Consider the following 21,598-nt stretch of genomic DNA (forward strand, 5'->3'; position numbering starts at 1 on the left):
GCAACTGCGCCTGCAGCTCCTCCGGGCTGCGATGATTTGTCCTCTGGATGGATGGAGGAAAGCTCTGCAAAAAGTGAGGGAAGGAGAAAAAAGAGGGAAAGAGGGAGGAACGAGAAAAGGCTGCTTCGCAGGCTGCTGCAGCCACCGAGAGCTGGATGACTGAGGCTCTGGGAGTTGCTGGAAGGAGCAGCCCTTGAGAGGTGGGGAGAGGGAGGGTGCGCAGCAGAGCGCCTGGGAGGAGGGACGCGGGGGCCACCGAGGGGTCAGCGGGGCCGCGGCGCCGGGCTGGGGGCCTCCAGGCGGCGCTTTCCGCGACTCTCGGCCGAGGGTGAGCGCGCCGGGCCGCCCGCGCCTCCTGCCGTCCGTGCCCGGGGGTGGGCCCCGCGTCGCAAGCGGCCTGGTGCGGGGAGGGAACCAGCTCGGCTCGCCTGATGGATTGACTTGGAGATGGATCGAATTACACCATTTGCCTTGCCTCGATTTGTTTTGCTCCCGCTCCGTCCCGCTGCTGCTGCTGTCGCTGCTGCAAGGACTGGTGGTGGCGAGTTTCAGGATTATATCGAGGAAGCCAAAACCTAAAGAGAAAGACGGATTTTTTCTTTATTTTATTTCTTCCCTGCGTTTGACGAGCTGCTTTTTTTCTTTTTTTCTTTTCTCTCTCTCTTTTTTTTTTTTTTTTAACCAGCCGACCCCCACCCCCACCCCATGAGGTAAGAGACGTCTTATAATCTGCTAATGCTCTGGGCGCCTGGTGGGGATCGGACCCAAATGCTCAGAGCCTGAATCGCAGCCCGTGTGTGTGCGTGTGCCTGTGCGTGTGTGTGTGTATGTGCGTGCGTGTGTATGTGCGTGCGGGTGTGTTGTCACTGGAGAGTTGATTTCTCGTCCAAGCAGCCCTGTCCGCCTGCCGTTCAAGGGACGCGCAGCGGGCAGGAGAGGTTTGGCGGACCCGTCAAAACTGGCATTGCTGGAGGCTTAGGGGGAGGGGCATGTGGACTTGGAGGCCCCCCTCCACTGTGCACCCCGCCCCCCCAAAAAAAGCGGAAGGAGGGGGCAAGTAAAAGTTTCTTGCCAGGCAGAGCCGTCTCCGCGCTCTCCCCGCACATTATCAGCGGGAACCCGGGCTGCTTGGCTGCTCGGGCACGGCGTCTCCAGCCAGCGCGAGAGCCGAGCCAAGGCCGAAAGAGCCGGCCGCAGGCTCGGCCGCCCCCTTCCGCCCGCCCGCCGGCCCCGGAGCCGACGCTGGGACCGTCGGGGTCGCGCAGCGCCAGCAAGGCTAGGAGTGGACCCGCGGGCATTCGCCCGCGCTCGAAGAACGGGCGCAGAGCCGCCGCCGAGACCCCAGCTGCTCACCGTGGACGCCGGCTACCTGTCAGTGCGCCCCCGGCTCGGAAAGCCCCCGGCAGCGCCTGGGGGCGGGGGTGGGGGCTCGGGGTACTCCGCCACCTCCACCCCCGGGTCCAGCCGGGAGGGCAGCCACTTCCCACCCTCCTTCTCCCCCTGCTGGCCTAGAGCGCCGCGGTCGGGCTCTGGGGCCGGGAGCTGCCCACCGCCCACCCCCACCGCCCACCCGGCGCCCGGGTTTCTCCTGCTGGCCACTCTCCCCCGCAACTTTCCGTGCTTTGTTCTACGGCTGGAAATGATTTACGGAAGCGTTTTGGACAGGGTCTCCGCCAGGCGGCAAGAGCCCAGCGCTGAGATGTGTTACGTTCTCATCTACCCATCAATTATGGATGGAAACAAATAAGGAAGAGTCAATTTTGCATGAGCCCCTTCTCCGGCGGCGAGAGGAGTCCTGCAGCCGGGAGGGAGCCGCCGCTCGCGTCGGCAGCCGCTGGCAGGGGGATGGTGAGGAGGAAGGTAGGGAAACTTTTATTTCCCGTCTTGACAGCGATGATGTTTGTTCCTGGTCTGCAGAAACTGATACAGCAGCCGCCTTGGGTAATTTGGGAGGGCTTAAAGCTTCCTATCGTGTATAAGTCTTGGATTGAAATAAAAGGTCATAAAAGACTTGGTGTGGATGAGAACTGGGTTTTAAAAATTTCTGCTAAATCGACTCTCGGGACCACCGCTGTCAGGAGATTGTTGAAATCCTGAACCTGGTAAAGAGCTAAATGTCATGGAGCTAGAGGGGAATGAAATAGCAATATTAATTACAGCTTTAGAGGAACTCAGGGTAATACTCCCTGTTCTGAGATGACCCGTCAGCAACCCAAGTTCCAGCATCCCAACCCCTCGCCAGTCTCAGCTGGGTGACTTCCACACAGAAGGGACACTAGATCGTTATTATAGATATATGGACTTTGTAAACAGTAATTGGACCTTATGTCCACCACTATGGGCGGCTGCTTTCTGTCAAAAATAACGGTAGTGTTTCCAGTTACTTGGGAAAAGAAATGTCTAGGGTAATTTTACCAAGAACTTCTGGCTACTGAGAATTTTAAGTCTGCAGTAAGAAGTCTAGTTGCTTTTTAAAGATTGTACTTCCCTCTGCTTGATGTTTGGAGCAATAAAGTGGATTCTTTTATTTCAAGGCTAAAGTCCTAGGGAAAGGTTTAACATTTTTCTACACTGGTTTGGTCTCTGTCCGTCAGCATAGGAAACATTTTTGTTTGGAGAAATTTTTCCAGATTTTGTCCTTGTAGAATTGAGAAAAATCTCAGCTCCAGGTGAGGATTTTACTATCCTTTTGGTTTAATAAACAGTAGGTTTCGATGCTGGTTTATTCAAGTTGTAAAAAAAAAAAAATCCTATTCTTCTCTTAGCTATCTAACTCAGGAAATTAAGTTGTGTGTAGTCCTGTTCAATGTAGTGAGTGACAGGCATATTCTGTCAGGCTGGCAAATATTACACAAACATTTACCTGGCTTAGATAAATAGAAATTGTCAAGTAAGTCCTGAGATTTGGGCCTATATTATCATGAACTTAAAACATCTAAGGTAAATAAACTATAGCCCAGCCATAGCTGGGTTTTGTTTTTTGTAGTTACTGTCTATGCTCTGATTTAGGTCCCTAGAATGTGCTCTTAGAAAGACAGTTAAACAAATAACCCTAAGATTTCCAAAATGTGTTGTTTAGCAAACCATTTTCTTCTACTGGCACATTTAGATTAACAACAAGTTACTATGTCTTATTGGACCCTACAGAATATTGCTACCTATCTTCGCTTCTATTAGAGATACTACATAGATGACCTTTTGGAGGAATATTTCTGTGATGCAGGACAGTATGCCAGGAATATTGTGACTTCTCCATCACCAAACAGCTGGTTAACTCAAGTTTGATTTAGATTTGTGGGCATTCTGCCCTGTTTTTTCTTTCTTTCTCTTTTCTTTCTCTCTTTCTCTCTCTCTCTTTCTGTCTCTCTTTCATTTTTTTGGTGCCCACTAATAGCACCATCTGGTCATATCTCCCCTGGTTTGATGGCTTTGAAAGATGGCTCTGACGTAAACCTATTAGTCCTTAGAGTGAGGGCAACTTAGAAGTCCAGTAGACTTCAGTTCACTGGCTGCTTGCTGCACAGGAAGGATCTGTCCAGTAACTGTGCTCTGGGTAAGTGGGCCCGTGCATCCTCGAGTGGTGGTTTCCTTTGCTTGAAAGGTACACAGGCAAGGAAGCAGGAATCAGAGCTTTAATTTACAAAGATGCCCATAATTGTTAGGGACTTACTGAAACTGGAGAAGTTCTTCACTTCTTGCTGCTCCATCATATTAAACGCTGGTAATTAGCTTAGTCATTGTTCTTGCATGTGAGTTTCACTAAGTTACAAAGAGTGAAAAATGCATCTGAAATGGGGTCATTTTTCACCCTTCTGATGCATTTTATGCAGAGTTAAGAGCCTGGCTGAATGCCTAACCATTATTGGTGTAACCGTAGGAGGTGAACTCCTTCCCTCACACATTGCAGGATAAAATATTACCTTTTATTTCAATTAATAGACTTTAAGCCTGCACATTCTAGATTCATTTCTAGAGGAAGCAAGAGGCACTTGGGGTATGCCAAACACTCAGTATTTATTGAGTATCTATCATTTGCAAGAAGCTCTACTAGCCAATGTTCCCACACCAGGTGAGGCAGGCATGTTTCTGTATGTTCAACTTAAATAAGAATGCAAAGAACTAGAGCGTGGCAAAATGGATCACTTGGCAAGAAATGTAAATATGCACCTTTTTTGGAAGCATCTCGTTGAATCCTAAATTATGAGCACTAATGATTCGATATACTATTAGTGTAATTCACGAATTGAAACTGTCATTAGAACAGGACAACTCATGTGAATGGAGACTTTGCATTAAAATCTACCAAAGCCCATGTCTTAGGTTGCTGCTTATTTCATGAACAGCTGCCAACTTCTAGTTGGGGGGAAAAGAGCGTGTTGCAATTTATTCCCAGGACGCATAGAGAGAATAAAATGCATATAACGATATTAAGCCTAGCGTAACCTTCTTCAGTTAAGGCGGCTATTGTTGGGCTGACCTTTCCTCCTCAGACCCTGACAACAGTGGCAGTGCCGCTCATAATTTGGAGCCACTCCCATTCATCCAACAGGAGAACTAGGAAACGTTTTTACTGTGAAAAGCCACCGTTGGTGTAACCAAGGGCGATCAAATCCGTGGTCCACATAGATACCACAGGAGGCGTACTTATTTCTCAAACTTTTCGTTTCTATTAAGCTTTTGTTAACTCACCCAGATTAGCATTTTAACAGCCCTGAAGTGAACTTCTGCCATTCTCTCTACTTGGACACAGTATGTAGATCGTCCATCATCCTGTCCTTGGCTACAACAGGCTGCTGGCTCCGTCACCATTTGGAGCTACACAGAATCCATCCGACTGTGAACAGCACAGCTGGCTACAGCAATTTTTTCTTCCACACCACTGGCAGCATTGTCTGGCTGTGGTAACTAAAGTTAACACCCAGAACGGGAAGTTTCCATTGTTTGGCAACCTGTGCTGGGCCCCTCAGCCAGTTCCGGGGGCACACCTGCAGAAAGGCCCCGCCGACTTGCAATGGCGTGCCCCACTTAAGAGAGGAGTTGCCCCAGCCTTAGACAACCCACGGGAAAGCCTCTGTAGGCTTGATGCAATTAAACCCCCAGAGCTGCAGCATTAGAAGAAGTCATTCAGACACCACTCATCCTAGACCTTCAGAAGGCAGTCTTTCTGAGAAGGGGAAGGGAAGAATGAAGCAGCCTTTAGCCTGTGATTCCAAATGACTGAAAACAAAAAAAGACCTTGTCTAAGTTCCTTGGAGAACTGGACAGGTCATTGCTTCCTCCCTTTTCACAAAGAATATGTGATGTACCTAAATCTAGGACTCGTGTCTGATAGTACCCAGTGCTTTCTATCAGTATTTTTTTTTTTTGGTGGGGGAGGGGTCTTCTTTTTGCTAAGAAGGTATCTGTTACAGTAGTCATTGCTTGATAAAACAAGAATGACAGGAGTTAGGTGGATACATTTGTTAAGTTATGTTGCGAAGCTTTAAAAAGGAAACCTTTATGATTAGAAGTACTGTTTCTGGAGTTTGATGTGGGCGGGGGAGTCTGCCTTGTATTTTGGTGGGAGGTAGTCTTCTTGCTTCTTCCCCTCATATTGACTAATGAAATCAGCCACAAACCAGCTGGGATGATAGGACAAAGATGATGATGATGGAGAAAGGGGAAGAGGGGGAAAACAGCAGCAACCACACAATACCCAGCACTTATTGTTTGTCTTGATCATAATTATATCATGTAACCTTCAATTAACTGCACAAGGTGAGCTCTGTTATTATCACTGCTCTATCTAAAAAGAAAACTCAGGGACCTGAGAAGTCAGGTCACTTTCCTGAGGTCTTACCAGCAGGGAGGTGGTAGAGTCAGGATTTGAACTCACATCGGCCTAGCGTGTCAGCCCACACACTTTCATTGCTACACTGAATTGTTTCTGGGAACATGAACGACCCTACAATTTTGTGACTCCCTGTTTTCTTTGACATTTGGTCTTCAATAAAAGAGTCCTATTTTGAGGGAAAATTTTATACGGAATGAAATGCTATGTACAGTGTGGGTATCCTCTTAAATTTTAACCTTTCTCCAAACTAAATCATATTGTTATACACTTCTTTCACTTTTATTCCTGGTGGCCAAATAATTATGACACACACTTCTTTTCAAGTGTCCTAGAACAGCTTCTTCTCCCACCATTTTTCTCCATGGTAGGCTTTCCTGTCCAAGATTACAGTGGCATAGGACAAATGGCAATATTCATCACTCTCCACCAAAAAGTGCGTCTGCATCAGGGTGCGATTGACATTCATTTCCCTGATCTTGGCAGGTGAAGATCCATTATGTATCCTTGTCCCATTTCCCAGGAGTATTTATGGGCCCCATCAACAAAGACAGTGAGAGCTGCAGCTGTTCAAGCATTAGTGGCACCGGGATGGAAAGTGTGTTATTGAAGTTTGACTATGTATTATATTGTAATACACATTTTTCTTACTTACGGTTGCAGGAGAATCCTTTTGCCTATACGAGTAATCAGACACATTGTTGAGAAATTGTCACTCGCACATCAGCATTTCTTTCGGTATCCTCTTTTATTCAGGATTCCTATGGGAGGGAAAAAAAAAACAAATACACATTACCACTACATAGAATGCTGAAATTTAAGGTGTTCAACATATATTTACGGGAAAGAAATATGGGTTTGAAGAAGGCCAGTATGTTGGGACGTGTGTAATAAGGCCTCGGGAAGATCTGCGATTACTTAGCCTATTATTGGAGTAACTATTTAAAAATAAAGTCAGGAGTTTCTAGTCAGACGAGGAACTGGCACATATGAACCAGAGCAGATGAAGCTCTTTGGGAAAATAACACTTCCATTCCCAGGAGCCGGCTGTCAGCAGACCAGAGACTCAGACTCCCCCAACGTCTACGTTGGCCTAGGCTTCACTTGTCATTATAGGGGTCTCTGGAAGCTTTTTTGGTCTGCGGAGTTGTCTTCATCTATCAGTAAGTCCCCAGACCTCCTCCCCTGGGTAATTGGTGGATCAAATACATATATTTTTAAAAGCTATGGAAGAAGGAAGAGGAGGAGGAGGAGAGGCAGAAGGAGGAATAAAGAATGTTGCAGTTGTTTCTGTTTTTGTCATTGCTGGGGTAACCATTTGTTCATTCAGCCAACTTTTACCAATGTCTGCTCTGCACAAGTAGGTGCCAGTTGGGGGTGGGGGGCTGGTTCAAAGAGGAACTGACACGTAGTTCCAGAGCTCCAGGGTCTTGCTGAGTGGTGTAGAAAAGACAAGGTAAACACATAGCCCAAATAAAATGGCGCGCCTTTTTAGCACCAGAAAACATACACACAGACCTGTGGAAATTGAGAGGAGTGAGAAGTTATTTCTGGCTAGGGTAGTCAGGGAAGGCTTTGTGGAGCCGCTGATATTTGAGCTGGTCCTTGAACTAGGTAGGATTTGGACAGGTGGACTGTGAGGGGCAGTGGGGGAGGTGGTGAGAGGGAGGGCATTCCAAGCATAGAGAACAGCTTAGGCAAAGGCCCTGGGGTGGGGGTGCGGTTGGGGTCTTGATCAGTTGTCCACATTGGAGTCCTAACCTAGGACACACTTGCATTTCAGGTGTGAAGAGGCAGTTTGCCATGCAGTCCACAAATATTTATTGGGTATCTTTGGTCTACTCTACTTAGCCATTCAGCAGATGGCCCCGCTGCTTAAGCCATCAGAATGAATGGGATCAATCTTGTGGCGATTCAGTAGATTGCTCCGTGATCAGAGCTAAAAACCCCATATCAACTGCCAACTGGTTCAGCGTTGCACAGGAACATTGCAAGGGATAACATGATTTGCCTCAAATTACCCAGCAAGGCAGTTCCCCCACGGGGTTGTTTAGCAGAACCAAACTAGAAGGGTCCTGCTTCACTGGTTTCATCTTTTTTAACTTGAAGGAGCTCTAGACATAGACTCTATGGTAAGGAATAAATTTCATACATATATGGGGGGCTTGGGAGAGGGGGAAAGGGGATGTGGAGAGAGGAGGCAGAAGAGAGCAGAAACTTGTGAAAAATGTGGGAGTGATAAGAGCTGGACGCTCCGTGCTCAGTCCACACTGCAGGTCCCAGGAGGCTGGATTGCCTATTCCTCTCGGAAAGGCAGCAGAGTGAGCGACGCCCAGCAAACATCTTAGTAAAAACGTGTTGGTTGAGTTTAACATTTTATTATATTGCAGATAGAGCCTATCATGCCTGGTAAACTCTGCAAAAAACTGGGCTGGAGCTGACAGTTTTTTCCTAATAAAGTGAAAAAGTAGCACTAAACAACCTGGAAAGTTACTAATGCTTCCTTTTGGAAAATCCCATCCTCAAGAGACCCTGGGGATTAGGCTGCACTTTCTGGGTCTGTGCTTTCAGGATAAACTCACCTCCCAGCAGTGGCTCCCACAACCCCACCTTCCCAACTCCCTCCCCACCTCCCTTCTCCCTCCCATGCCCAACCCTACTCCAAGCTAGGCTGTTGGGTATGAGGGTTGCCAAGCCATCCTTCACCCCTTGAGTTAACACAAATTGCAATCAAACCACTTAATCACGGTTACGTTTAATAGTGGAGGTGATAAGCCTCACGGAAAGGAAGTTGGGACGTTCAGTGTAGTAGAAGCCTGCTTATTAGAACACATAATAAAAGAAAAATAAAATGAAAACAATTACATTAGGGAATGATTAAGCCAATTACTTTGCCAAGAGTTGCTCCAGTGGTTCAATTTTCCTTGGTATATTTAAGTCTTTTACAAGTTAATAGTTACATGACAGTCTGAGAGAAGACTTAAGTCAGAAAAATCACTGCCAATGAAAGATCAATCAGAAATTATAAAATAGGTCAATGGGGAAAAAGGATTAAGCATATACAAATTCACTATCGGGAACTTTTCAGGAATATTCCAGTGACATAAAGCAGAGAACCTGTTCTGTCTAATAATTAGTCTGGCTCCCACCCAGTTATTTTTTTTGAAGGACTGGCTGCCTCCTCCTGCATAAAGCACAGTTGCCTTCCAGACAGGACCTAAAATAAACTGGCCTGGCTCAACTCGGCTAATAATAACAGCTAGCACTTACTGTGTGCCGTGGCACTGTGCCTAACACTTCAAGTATGTTATCTAATTTAATCCTCAGGCTGCCCCTGAGAATGTAGGACCGATCGGTAACTGAGAGCTAGCATTTACTGAGCGCTTACTGTGTGCCTGATACTCTTTTCAGTGCAACTATTAAATGGTCTGATTAGCATTCTTGGAGGTAGGTACTATTATTAATAACGTCCTCCTTTGATACAGGGGGACACCAAGGGATGGGAGCTGAAGCAGTTCTCCCAGGGTCAACCCAGGGGGCTTGGATCCATGAGAAATAGCGTGGCAGGATACTGAACAGCATGAACTCTGGAGACGGCTTGTCGGGGTGTGAGTCTGGTGATAAGCTTGATCTTGAGCCCATTACTTCATCTCTCTGAGCCTCAGTGTCACCACAGAAAAGGTGGACAACAATGCCAGTACCCACGTAGAAGGGTTATAGTGAGACATAAATGAATTAATATTTGAACAGCACTTAGAATAGTGCTTGGTAGGTAGTGAGTGCTGTCTATGCCTCGGTGTCTATTAAACAAAAATAAATGCAGTCTGGCTCCAGAGCCCTCGCTTTTAGCCCTCATACTGTGCTGTCTTTTCCCATGGGATTTTATCATGTCTCTCTAACTGATCTGTAGCCCTTGAAGCCCGTTTCCCCACCAGGCTCCCTCTACCCTCATTAACGACACTTGCCACACATTCAGCCAGACTGGAAAGGGGAGTTTGGCAGGAGAGGTCCAGTGGCCTGGAGATTTACCCCAGACCTTGATGCTTAGTTGCATAAGCCTGACCCTGATGTCAGCAGTTTTGGTTCATGACTTCAGAAATCTGGCTTCTCATGTTGATTGTGTTAAAGGCCGATGGAGATGATTGGCGTATGTTCTGTGCTGGTTGTCCCCAGGCTGATGAAAAGCTGAGTGGTACCTGGGAAATCCAGGCACATTCCCAGACCATTCCTGTCATTACCCACAGCTTTGATCCCTACCGGCGGTCCTCCAGTGATAAAATTCATCAGTATCACGTAGGGTTAAAATGCAGATTCCCAGGGTCCCGGCACTAATAGCTCCATTCTGCTGGGTCCGGAGTATGCATTTTCAGCACATAACTCAAGTGACTCACACCTTGAAGTCCCTTGACCACACTTTGATAAATGATGCTCTCGTATGGCCAGAGTGCACATCCCCTCCGAAACAAGGCGTAGACTTCGAAGCTGGCATTGGCAGGCCATTAGGTATCAGATCTGAAACCTCTTGCCTACAGCACAGGGAGAATGGTGATGAGCCAGAGGTATCCCAGCTAGTTCATGAAAGAGTGAAGAAAGTAATAAAATCTATTCAAAGCTAAAGAGGCTTTTTTTGCCCCTTGTTCAAAAAATAAAATAAAATCTTCACAGTGAGCAGAAATTAAGAAAGAAAAAGGGCACTCACTTATTTCTGCTGACTGGCCTATATCATTTCATAAATGGAGTCCTAGGCCAGTATTCATAGCAACAGTTTTTGATTTAATGATAAACTGAGATAAGGGTAATCAAACTTCATGCTTCAGGGCATAAGGTGATTGCCTGCTGCGGTCAGGATGGAATTTTTTCCCTTGTGCTTTGCACAATTGACTAGATGCATTAGAGAGAGTACTCAGGCTGCGCTTGGAGGAGCGGGGGGGGGGGGGGGGGGGGGGCGGGGGCTGGAGGCCCTGGCAGAAGACGTCGCTGGGTGAGATCATATGGGAAATGGTCTGGTGTGCGATGAATAACCCCATCATCATTTGGCGTTATCATTTTTGTTTCATATTAAGATTCTGCATACCAGGCCTGTATATTTCTGTAAGCCACAGGATGAGATTGGGAGTATACAGTATTTGGAATCAGACGACCTGGACTCCAACTTTGGCCAACAGAGTACTCTCTGAGTGACTGTGGAAAGCCCTGTCCCCTCAGACCCTCAGTCTCTTCATCTGTGGAGTCACAATTCTACCAAGCATCACATGAGACAGCAGAGCTGAACATGCTTCATAAAAGCCAGATGAGTGCTGCTCAGATGTAAGGTATTATTATGATAAAATGAATTGCATTTCAGTAAATCACCATTTCTTATAATCAGCACTATATAAATCCCTAGGCTATGTGATGATATCACATGTATAATGACAGTGGGCATTCACTGAGTTTTTAAGCTTTGCCAAGCACTAACTTGTTTTCTTTATATTCTCTTAATATAATCCTCACATAAGCCCTTGGGGGCACATTCTTTTTTATTCCCATTTTATAGATGAGGACACATGCTCAGGGGTATCCGTTAGTTTCCTGTTGCTGTGGTAATGAATTCTCCTAGCTTCAGAGGCCTAAAACAACATGACTGTATGACATCACAGTTCTGGACGTAGAAAGACCCAAATGGGTGTCACTGGGCTAAAGGCAGGGTGTCCGCAGGCCTGTATTTCTTCCGGAGGCCCTAGGTAGGGGTGAAGCCATTCCTTCCTTCCCTTGTGGTCCCTTCTCTAAGTCCAAGCCAGCTGTCCCTGACTGCCAGCTTCTGTTTCTGTAGTCACAGCTCCTTCCTGGCTGTGTTCCTCCCCCTTCCATCTTTTCAGGACCCTGATGATTACATTGCCCCCCCCCCACCCAGGGTAATCCAGGAAAATCTCCCGATTTTCAGATCCTTTACTTCATCACATATACAAGTCCCTCTTGCCAGGTAGTATAGCCTCTTCACAGGTTCCAGGGATTATGAGGGTGTGGACATCTTTGGGGAGGGGTGGGGATGTTATTCCTGTCTACCACAGTTCAGTACCTCACCAGGAGCAGACCGTGGCAGAGTCAGGATTCTTGCCCACGCCTGTCTGACTTCAAAGCCCACAACTCAACCACTCACTCGAAAACCTCCTTGGTTCCATCAGTGGAAGAAACAATAAAATCATAGAACAGAAGTGCTCAGGAGGGCGCTGTTACTTTTAGAATAATCAATTGGGGGCTTTTCAAAATAATCATTATAGTGGTAACAAAACAAACATTCACCATACTGGTCTTCGTGTCCTACTCTGTACTCACCAAACTGTACCTAGTCTTTCATTTCTTTCTTGGGAGGATGAATATTATTTACCTGATTAACTTCATTTACAGAATTCCTGAATCCAGTTGTCTTTCATGGGGTGACTGAATAAAGGAGGAGAATTTGGGGGACCAGAGGGTCATTTTGGAGGACTGTAAGGAGGGCGTTTAATGGAGTTAGCAAATATCTACGGACAAGGCACTGGCCTTGCTGCCCTTAGTTTTCTCATTAGAACAAAGTGAGGGGGGATGGGCAGCAGAGAGTCTAGATAAAGTCCAAGATTTTTCTAGTAGTAGGATTCCTTAATGCTATATTTATTTTCATATTTTATTTAGCTAGGTGGTAGGATCGAATCCAAAGGTGATTTTTCAAAATATGAATTCACATCATGAATGTGCATATAGCTATCTGTAAAAAAGAGACAGACACACAAATAGTCCAACTTTCAAATTTATTATTGCCATTTATATTTTACAACACTTTGCCCTTTTCTTTCGGGATCACTTAAACTTCATTGCTGCTAATATAGTTTTTAGACTCAATTTTCAGAAATACATAGATAATATTTTCAGTTAGCAGTAATTTCCCCTCATTCAGCTCTCAGGGGTTGAGAAGTTAGCATGGCACAATTTCCCTGTAATTTCAGTTTTGTCCCTGAAGAGCCCTCCCCCTGGAACATGTAGGACACACGGTGCAAATGAGTTTCCAAGTTGAGAGCCACACCTGACCAACTGCTAGTGGCTGCCTCAGCCAGTGTTGAAGAAGCTGTGGGTCTACATCCAAGGTCAGGGAGAAAAAGAAATGCCTTGATTGATTAGGAAAGTCTTCTGTGAAAACGGAAGATGCATGGTAGCCCCCATCCAGCAAATTTGATCTTTGATTCGGTATTTTCTGTAGAGACACGTATCTCCCTTACGACATTCCTACTCATTAATGGTATCTATACAGGTTGATAAGTATTTAATGCAGATGTCATCTGCCACGATGTTGATGTCTCAGCTAGCCGCAAGAACAGAGCTAGAATTATCTGACCCATGAGAAGGAAAATAAGTAATCCCCATGGAAAAGGAAACCTGGTAATGATTACTTTTCCCAGAGCTTGCCATTTGCTTTATTTTATCACATGTTCCCTCAATTCTGCCTCACTCTTTTTAACATTTTATGTTAAACGTGTTTATGTTTAACCTTTTAACATTTCAAAGACTGAAAAATGGGATAAATGTTGGGCTACCACAGATAACCCCTTCACCACAGGTATATAAGTGTGGACACATATAAAAATTCAGTACTGCCACACATGTACACAGAGGCTTACAGAGATTTTAGAAGCTTTGGCGGGGGGGGGGGGGGCGGCAGAGAGAAAGGGAGAAAGAGAAGCTTAAGCAAGCTCACTCTCACAACCCTGAGATCATGAACTGAGCTGAAATCAAGAGTCAGACCCTTAACTGACTGAGTCACTCAGGCACCCCACATATAGAGATTTTAAATGATAACTTTCAAAGTCAAACAGACTAAGGTTGGAATCCTGTCCTATCCACTAACTGGATGTGAGTATATGCTTAGTTTCTCCAAGTCTTAGTTTCCTTTTCTGTTAAATGGAGAAAATATCCCTTAGCTTAGAGATGTGAAATCAATTGGAGATAATCCATGGAAATTGGCCAGAATAGGTCTTCGAACATGATAGGTGTCAGTCATGCTGCATTTGGCTACAAGTAATGGAAAACCCAACTCACAGTTGTTTCAACAGTGAGGACATGTATATTAAGTCACATAAAAAGAAGCCCTGAGATGGGGTGGCTCCAGGGTTGGTAAATTCTTTGTTAAACAACGTCATCAAAGACCTGGGTGCTTTCTGTGTTCCCTGCTGGTCCCATCCTGTCATCCTGTCCTTCTCTAGCTCTTTCCTATTTCCAGTAAAACTGGCATATTCCAAGTGAGTATCCAGCTGATCAAGGGACCAAGTCTAACTAAGAAACCTTTCCTAGTAACGTATTTCTCCTTGGTGTCTGTGTGTAGAGTCATGACACCTGCTCATGGCTGAAACCTAAAGTAGTCTTGGGCAGGGGAATAAGACCACACCCCAATAGACTTAGATGGGGGAGACTCTCTTACCATTGGATACGTGGACAAAATCAGCAGTTTGTTACAAATTATTTGTATGTATCACATTGTTACATATTCATACTATGTATACACAGTGTGTATTATGTAGACATATTCATGAATGTGCTCAAGCTATAAAACTGTGGTGTTTGGCCAGAAATATTTTTCTGCTGGTATTTGAAAATTTTGCATACCAAAAACAGACTTGTTATTTAATCAGGCAATTAAAAAATATAAAAAGTATGACATTGGAGGACGATGCTGCAAAATGTGAACAGAATATATGTAAAATGAATTTGCTTTTGCTACGCTTCCACATTTTTCCTTATTTTTTTCCGTAGCTTGTTTTAAATAAGAAATAAGATACTCCTGCCAGATTAACACTTTGAAACATCATAATAAATAGAAGCCATAATTAGGAAGGCACTTTTATCTCCTGAGAGGTAGAGACAGAAACACTAACTGTATTTTCTTCAATTCTGAGACATTTCATGATTATAAACTCACATTTTCTTATGATTCCTACTTCAAAAAACCATTAACCCCTGAGTCTCTAAAGTTAACGTTTCCCGTGTTTCTATTACACATTATAAATCTGTATCTACGGAGGAAAATTATGCACTTTTTTTTTTTTATCGTTTTCCTGTCTCTTAATGAAACATACTACACACTACCTGAGTGGAAATCTCAGCTTGGCTCTGAGCCTTCTTTCACTCTGCACTGTTATACCGTTAATCTCTTCTCCTGGTATAGTAATGCAATAAATCAGGCCGAAGGCCCCATAAAATGTGGGCAAGGAGGCTCCTCCTCCACCTGCCTTTGTACAACTGATCTGCCTTTGTAGTAAGCTGAAAATTAACCACCGAGATTTTCATTTCTGTTCACCAAAGTGAAACTTCACTCAGGCCTTATCAAATAAAAAGTCTCCTTCTTTTCAAGTCAAGCAATAGCTCCTGCTCTGTGGTTCTCGGTATGTCCAACTTGCACTATTTTCCTTTCAAAGAACAGTGAGACTCCAGGAATCCAAATAGTCCTAAGGTCAAATTCTGATTCTGCCACTCAAGCTTTCAGAGCCTGGTTTTCCTCGCTGGAAAATCAGGGTAATATACCTACCTCATAGAGATGTTATGAGGTCCTCTTCAGGAGGAAATACATTCAAAGCACTTGGCATGATATCTGACATAATAAAAACTCAATAAATTGTAATAGTTTTATTATTATTACTATTGTTTTTAAATCAAGGGTGCCTGGCAATGTATGAAATATTCATATCTAAAGGGCTTGTAGATTTTGCACATGGATGGGTTCCATGAAATGTATCTGGATAAATACTTCTAAATGCAAAAAGAGAGAAAAAATACAAACAGTTCTGGTAAGCAGTTGGCATTTCTTGAGCACATAATAGCACAGTAATGCCTACCACATGCGCACATGGCCACTCGCGTGCTGGACGTAGTTCTCGCAGCCTATTTGTGTCAGGGCTGGGAAGGTTGATTGTGTTATGTGGTATTTTCAGATTATGAATTGTGACACTTAAATAACAGACCAAGTTCTCATGATGACTTATTGCATTAACTCAACCTGCCCCTGAGTGCTAGTAGTAATTTCCTAGGTGTATTCTTTCCCTCATGTACGTAGTCGTTCATTCACTTATCTATGCGACAGATAATTTTTGAACATTTTCAGTGTTCAAAAAGCCTTTCTTCCCCTTTGCCTTCTGAGAGTCAGCATCCAGTAAATTATGAAATCATGGCACCCAGGATCAGTTTCCAGGGTGTGTTACCCGTGCAGTCATACTTGGCCCCATGCCTAGAATGCTCTTCTGTAGCTATCTTAAAATTCTTAATAATTTTTTAGTTAGGACCTCCACATTTTCATTTTGCACTGGCCCCTGCAAATCATGTGGCCCGTCCTGATGACTCCTTTTCACCAATGACATTTGTTTTCTATTGATCTGTGTCGACAGACATGAGTTGTAAAGAGTCCTAGGCTCTGGGTCTGAGTTCCCACTGCATCATATACTCAAACAAGCCACCTAATTTCCCTGGGCGTTGGTTCTCTTGGTTGTAAACTAAGGCAGAATAGACATGGCCTCCAAGGTCACTGCCAGCAATCCTCACAGTTCAGTAGACTAAGATACTAGTATAAAGTTATGTCAGGCCTGCATTTGAATTATAACTGTAATGATCACACTCTCAAAACTTGATATTAAGACATGGGGATTATAGGACCAAAAGGAAAAAAAAAGGAAAGTTGAAATCAGGGTTCTTGTTGAAACCTTTGACCTCTAGACTAGGCCTACATGCTGTTTGGTGGTTGTACAACATAAAATCAAATTCATTGAGCGCTGGCATTATTCTGCTCATTTCATTTGGATCTGTCCTTTCCTTTCTATAGATTTTTATGCTAATATCCCAGAGGAGACTTAACTCACTATAGTACTTTTGTTACACTTAAAAAGAAATCCATATCTAAGGCCTTAAAATTCTAACATACAAATATTGGCATCTTTGAGAACTTTCTAATTTACAATCCAAGAAGTTTGGTATATTGCAAGGTAGTAATCAGAATATTTAGCCAGCCCTTTGGCATGGGCACTGACCAATTAAAACAGACTCCACGGTGCGAGACCAAGTGAACGGCAGCTCAAGGTGTTTTCCATGTCATCTTACACTCAGTATTAACTTCTAGAAAGGTGCCACCATCCTCACAGCAGCCCCGATATCTACAGAGACCCCGTGTCTCCAAGGCATAAAAAATAAGGCACCACCATTGAATCTGCATTTACTCAGTGTGAGAACCAAGATCTTTTCTGGTTCAGTCATTCTGACACCTCTGAGAACACAGGTACGAATTCTTTATTAAAACTTACAGCTATTTCGTGGCAGGCACGGATTTCAGATACATTCATGGTTTTTTTTTTTTATCAAGTCGAGGTCACCGGCAAATTGCATTGAATAAAGACGTTTCAAAGAAAAAAAAAGCCCGCTAAATTAACTGAGATTCAGCAGCCATCATTGATACGCCGTTAGTTCTGCCTGAAACCACCTTCTGTTTTAGCAAATTTTAGATCACAAGAAAATTCGATGCTTCAAGTGTCTCTAATCACCCGCCTGCACATTTGCATCACCAAGTGGACCTCTTCACTTTATAGGCATGCTGTTGACCTGTTTGAGCAAAGAGATGGGGAGCCTGTCTGTAGTGTTAAAAGCCCACAAACAACTCCAGTGTAAGTCACAGTAGCAGGAGCCAATTAAGATCAAAGCCTCAATGCTTAGTGCTATGGATTTCATCACTTAAATATTAAGCAATTTTTACTTTGACCCTGATCAAGGGGTGTAAGTGTAGATTCTTTTAAACAACTCTAATAGTTTAGGGTGTTTGTGTGTGTATGTGAGAGAAAGAAAGAGAGAGAGTGGTCGTTTTTCTACTTTCAAGAGCTACAAGTATCCTGTCTTTGGGGCTCCTAAAAGTTATCCAGTTTATGGGTTTGTTTATATTTACTTATTTTAATTTAATTTAACCTTATTTAACTTTATTTTCTCCTGATGGAGAACATCTTGACTTCTGCCTGTTTCCCTGTGGCAATAAGGTGCTTAGCCTAGAAGCCTTGGAACCAAATGGGAGTTCACATATTAGCTCCCAAGATATTCCTTCAGGCCCAGGGGTTGGCAGAATGATGTGTTTATGTTTGCATTAGTGTTGAGTGGGCTGATTTGTAAAGGGCTGTGGAGAGAGCTGAAGTCCGACTTCCTGTTGTTCTAGCAACCAATGGCAGGAGTACAGAATTATCCTTATCTGCTATGGTATTTACTTTATGACTAAGAAAAATGGCTCAAGGTGACCAAATTCTGAAATAGATTCAGTGTTCCAGCAGCCATTTACCTCTAAGGTAACATATGAACAGTTCTGCTTGGAAATTAGTTTATAAAAACGTGTACTTAATGTTTTGCTACACATTCAAATAAAAGTTAATCTAACGCTTTGATGGTCACTTATTTGGATCGTGGTGAAGGAGGGGGATGACGACAGCAGTGAGCAAGAAAGCTGGCAGAGAAAGCGTCCTTACTTCCTGCCCCTCCACTTCAGGGCTGTAAGTGGAAATTTGGAATTTGACTAGGCCAGGCCTTCCTTCTCCACTTTCCTGTGCGTGTTTTTGGAGTCGAGAAAGGAGACCTTAATGCCAGTATTTGAGCCATTGGGGTAAAAATGGTGCTGGCTTTAAATACCCAAGTACACAGCTGCAATCAGTTTTCCATTTGTTTTTGCTGGTGTACATTTGACCACTAAGAAATCTAAGCCAAGTTTTCTTTCTCCTACGTGACTGTAAGTCTTAAATTTTAATGCAAAAGACAATCACTGTATTACTAGCACCAAGAGAAGAGCAGTGATTTTGAACTGGCATGGATCTCGGTAAAAATTGAATTAAAATTCACTCTAGAAATAGAAACTGTTGTTGTTGGTTTTATTTTAGCACTTTATATCCTGGAAGTCTAGGAAGGGAAAAGTAGAAGGTTGGGAGGGGAGAGGAACAAAGCCACAGATACAATGTGCTCGATTAACTGCAGTTTCTGGATCACCTCCATTTTCTCTTACTGACACCCAGAGGATAAATACGATTCAAAGTGACAGAGATACTTATTGTCTAGGAAGTTACCATCTAAAATAAGATATTTTCCAAGGGATCCAAGTGTTAGTTCTCGGTTTTATTCATCAGACGGGCAATAACAACCATTTTGACCAAGACAGTGCTCTGCTTCATTGAGCTGGGGGGTCATTTTAATTTTTTCAATGTATCAGCTCTCCATCCCACCTTCTTTAAATATTAAAAAATACAAAGTTTTCTTTCTAAAAGGGAAAAAACCTAATATAAACTATTATAAAAAATAACTTATTTCTTATCTTTTCCATTTTAATCTGTATTTATATGTATCTCTGTCTTTATAAAGTCATAGTCAATATATATATAGTTTTATATTCTGATTTTTTTCCCACTTAGTATTACATCATAAGCTGAGGATGTCTGGTCTTCCTTGTTATCATCTTAATGGTTGCATAATATTCCATGAGGCTGATGTAATATACTATTATTTTAATTTCTTCTCCATGTTTAGAAATTTAGCCTGCTTCCGATTTTTTCACCACGATAAATAAAACTACAATGAGCATCTCCCTCTATAATAAGTTTCCTTTTTTTTTTTTCTCACTTTATGTTATTTGCTTAGAATAAATCATTAGAGGTAAAATTACGGAGTCAAAGGTTAGTATTGCTAATGTACATGGATGGGAGCGTGTGTATTGCACATTGTCAGACTGTTTTCTAAATGGTTGTCCTAAGTTACCCCGCCATGTGCAATATATTGATCTCATCCCAAGTTCACCAGCATTAAATATTATCCTGTAAAAAAAAAAAAAAAAAAAAGCTAATCTGAGATTGTACCTCATTGATATAATTTGCTTTTCTACGATTAATAAAGAGAAGGGGCACGTGGGTGGCTCAGTTGATAAAGCCTCCCACTCTTGATTTTGGCTCAAGTCATGATCTCAGGATCATGAGATCAAGCCCCATGTCAGGCTCTGCACTCAGCACGGAGTCTGCTTGAGATTCTCGCCCTCTGCCCCTCGCCCTGCTTGAGCTCACGCTCTATCACTTAAATAAATAAGTAAATAAATAAATAAAATCTTATAAAAAATAACAAGAAGACGTTATCTTGAGAGACTGGGACAAAACATCTTAGGGACAAGTTTTGTACTGTTTCACACACAAACAGTCTGAAAACTGCTGGGGAATTGTCATGGCATCTGCATTCTGACCCAAGGCTCCCTCTGTTTCTACAATAGATCCAGCAATATCTTCCACTATATATCTGACAGCTAATTTCAGTGTTTTGCTAGCCTAAGAGGAGAAAGCAATATTTCAAGATAGAGAGAATACCTAGAAAGGATCCAGGAAGGGATTCTCCCCAAAACATGAAATATATAAGTTATCTAACTGCATTAGAAACCATGCCAAAACCAGACGTTTAAAACAAAAACGATCAGGGGTGCTTGGTGGCAGGTGGCTGGCTCAGTCAGTCAAGCATGCTCCTCTTGATCTTGGGGTCATGAGTTCCAGCCCCACGTTGGACACAGCATTTACTTAAAAAAAAAAAAATCATTGATTTGACTCGTGAATCTACATTTTGGCAGATACTACTCTGCTCCACGTAGTACCATCTGGGATGGCTCAGCCAGGCGCTGTAGGATCCAGTTCTGAGACGGCCCCTCACATGGGGGCCAGTGTTGCTCATTAGCCCTGAGAGCTCAGCTAGGACTGGCCCGAGTTGCTCTCTATGGGGGCCTCTGCACAAACCTTCTCCATGAGCATACAACGGTGGCTGGTTCAACATCCCGTGTCTGAAGAAGTAGGAAGTGGAAGCTGCCCATTTATTGATTTCTGGGCCCAGAAACTGATACATCACTTCCACCATATTCCATTATTCAAGGAGTCCTAGATTCAAGGGGAGGATATGTATATCCACTTCTAAATGGGAACAGTATAAAAATATTGCCATGTTTTTAAATTGCTATATGGAGTTTCTAGCCCTCTGAGAGTTTGAACATCTAGATTCTTGGAACATCATGGACTGGGATGTATTATAGCACTAACTTCCACCCCTGCTTTCCAGAATGCATCAGGAGTGAGTTCTCCATTGACACCATTTACCTTCCCCACAAAGGATTTAGTCCAGCGTCTCTTGGACAGCCTTTTCTGCTACTGGGAATGTACCGATATTCCTTCCATTATCCAGCCTTCTTCAGGAAACCAGGTCTTGGTGCTAGTAATCATCTGTTGTCATGGCTCTTTTCTATCAAGATAGATATTAGAGATGAGGTTGAGTACGTGAGGCGTCTCAAGAATAATGACATTAGGTATATTTGGTGCGCTTATATTGGCAAAATGCTTAACTTCTAATGTGCTGGCAGCCATCTTTATGAGAATCTTGCCTGAATGTTGAGTGGTTGACTTAGGTGTTTCTATTACTAGTGCCACGAAAAGGGAAGTAATTTGAAGTCAGTTTCTTTGTCCTGTCTTCCAAAGAATATTACAAGAGAGAATTAGGAACCATAACCTCTAGAGTTTATCTTCAGAATAGGTGAGATTATCGCAAGGCAGGGGACAGAGCAGAGAGAAAACAGAGTGAGGGTGATAATAATACTAACGGCAGTGACCATACTAACAGCTAATACTTACTGCACGTATTCACCAGGCACAGTTTTAAAGGGTTGCTGTATATTAAGCCTATAACCCTCAGAACAATCCTTTAAGATGAGTGGAATCATTTTCTATTTTTACAGATACAGGTGAA

At 43.5% G+C, this 21,598-nt stretch overlaps 1 protein-coding gene across 9 annotated transcripts in view; it reads left to right on the top strand.

Annotated features, from left to right (window-relative positions):
• The first annotated feature begins 279 nt into the window (after positions 1–279).
• SEMA6D (semaphorin 6D) overlaps positions 280–21,598 on the top strand; it is a 54,640-nt gene continuing 33,321 nt past the window's right edge. For 7 of the 9 annotated variants that reach the window (XM_045812049.2, XM_045812051.2, XM_045812053.2 and 4 more), the window contains exon 1: positions 734–1,860. The gene's annotated coding sequence lies outside the window, so the exon portion shown is untranslated. Of the gene's footprint in view, positions 711–733; positions 1,861–21,598 lie in introns of those variants that run through there. The other 2 variants (XM_045812050.2, XM_087859248.1) reach the window with 2 other exon arrangements.

Source organism: Ursus americanus, chromosome 36, assembly GCF_024610735.1.
Source record: "Ursus americanus isolate L20-20 chromosome 36, mUrsAme1.1.p, whole genome shotgun sequence".
Classification (NCBI taxonomy): Eukaryota; Metazoa; Chordata; class Mammalia; order Carnivora; family Ursidae; genus Ursus; species Ursus americanus.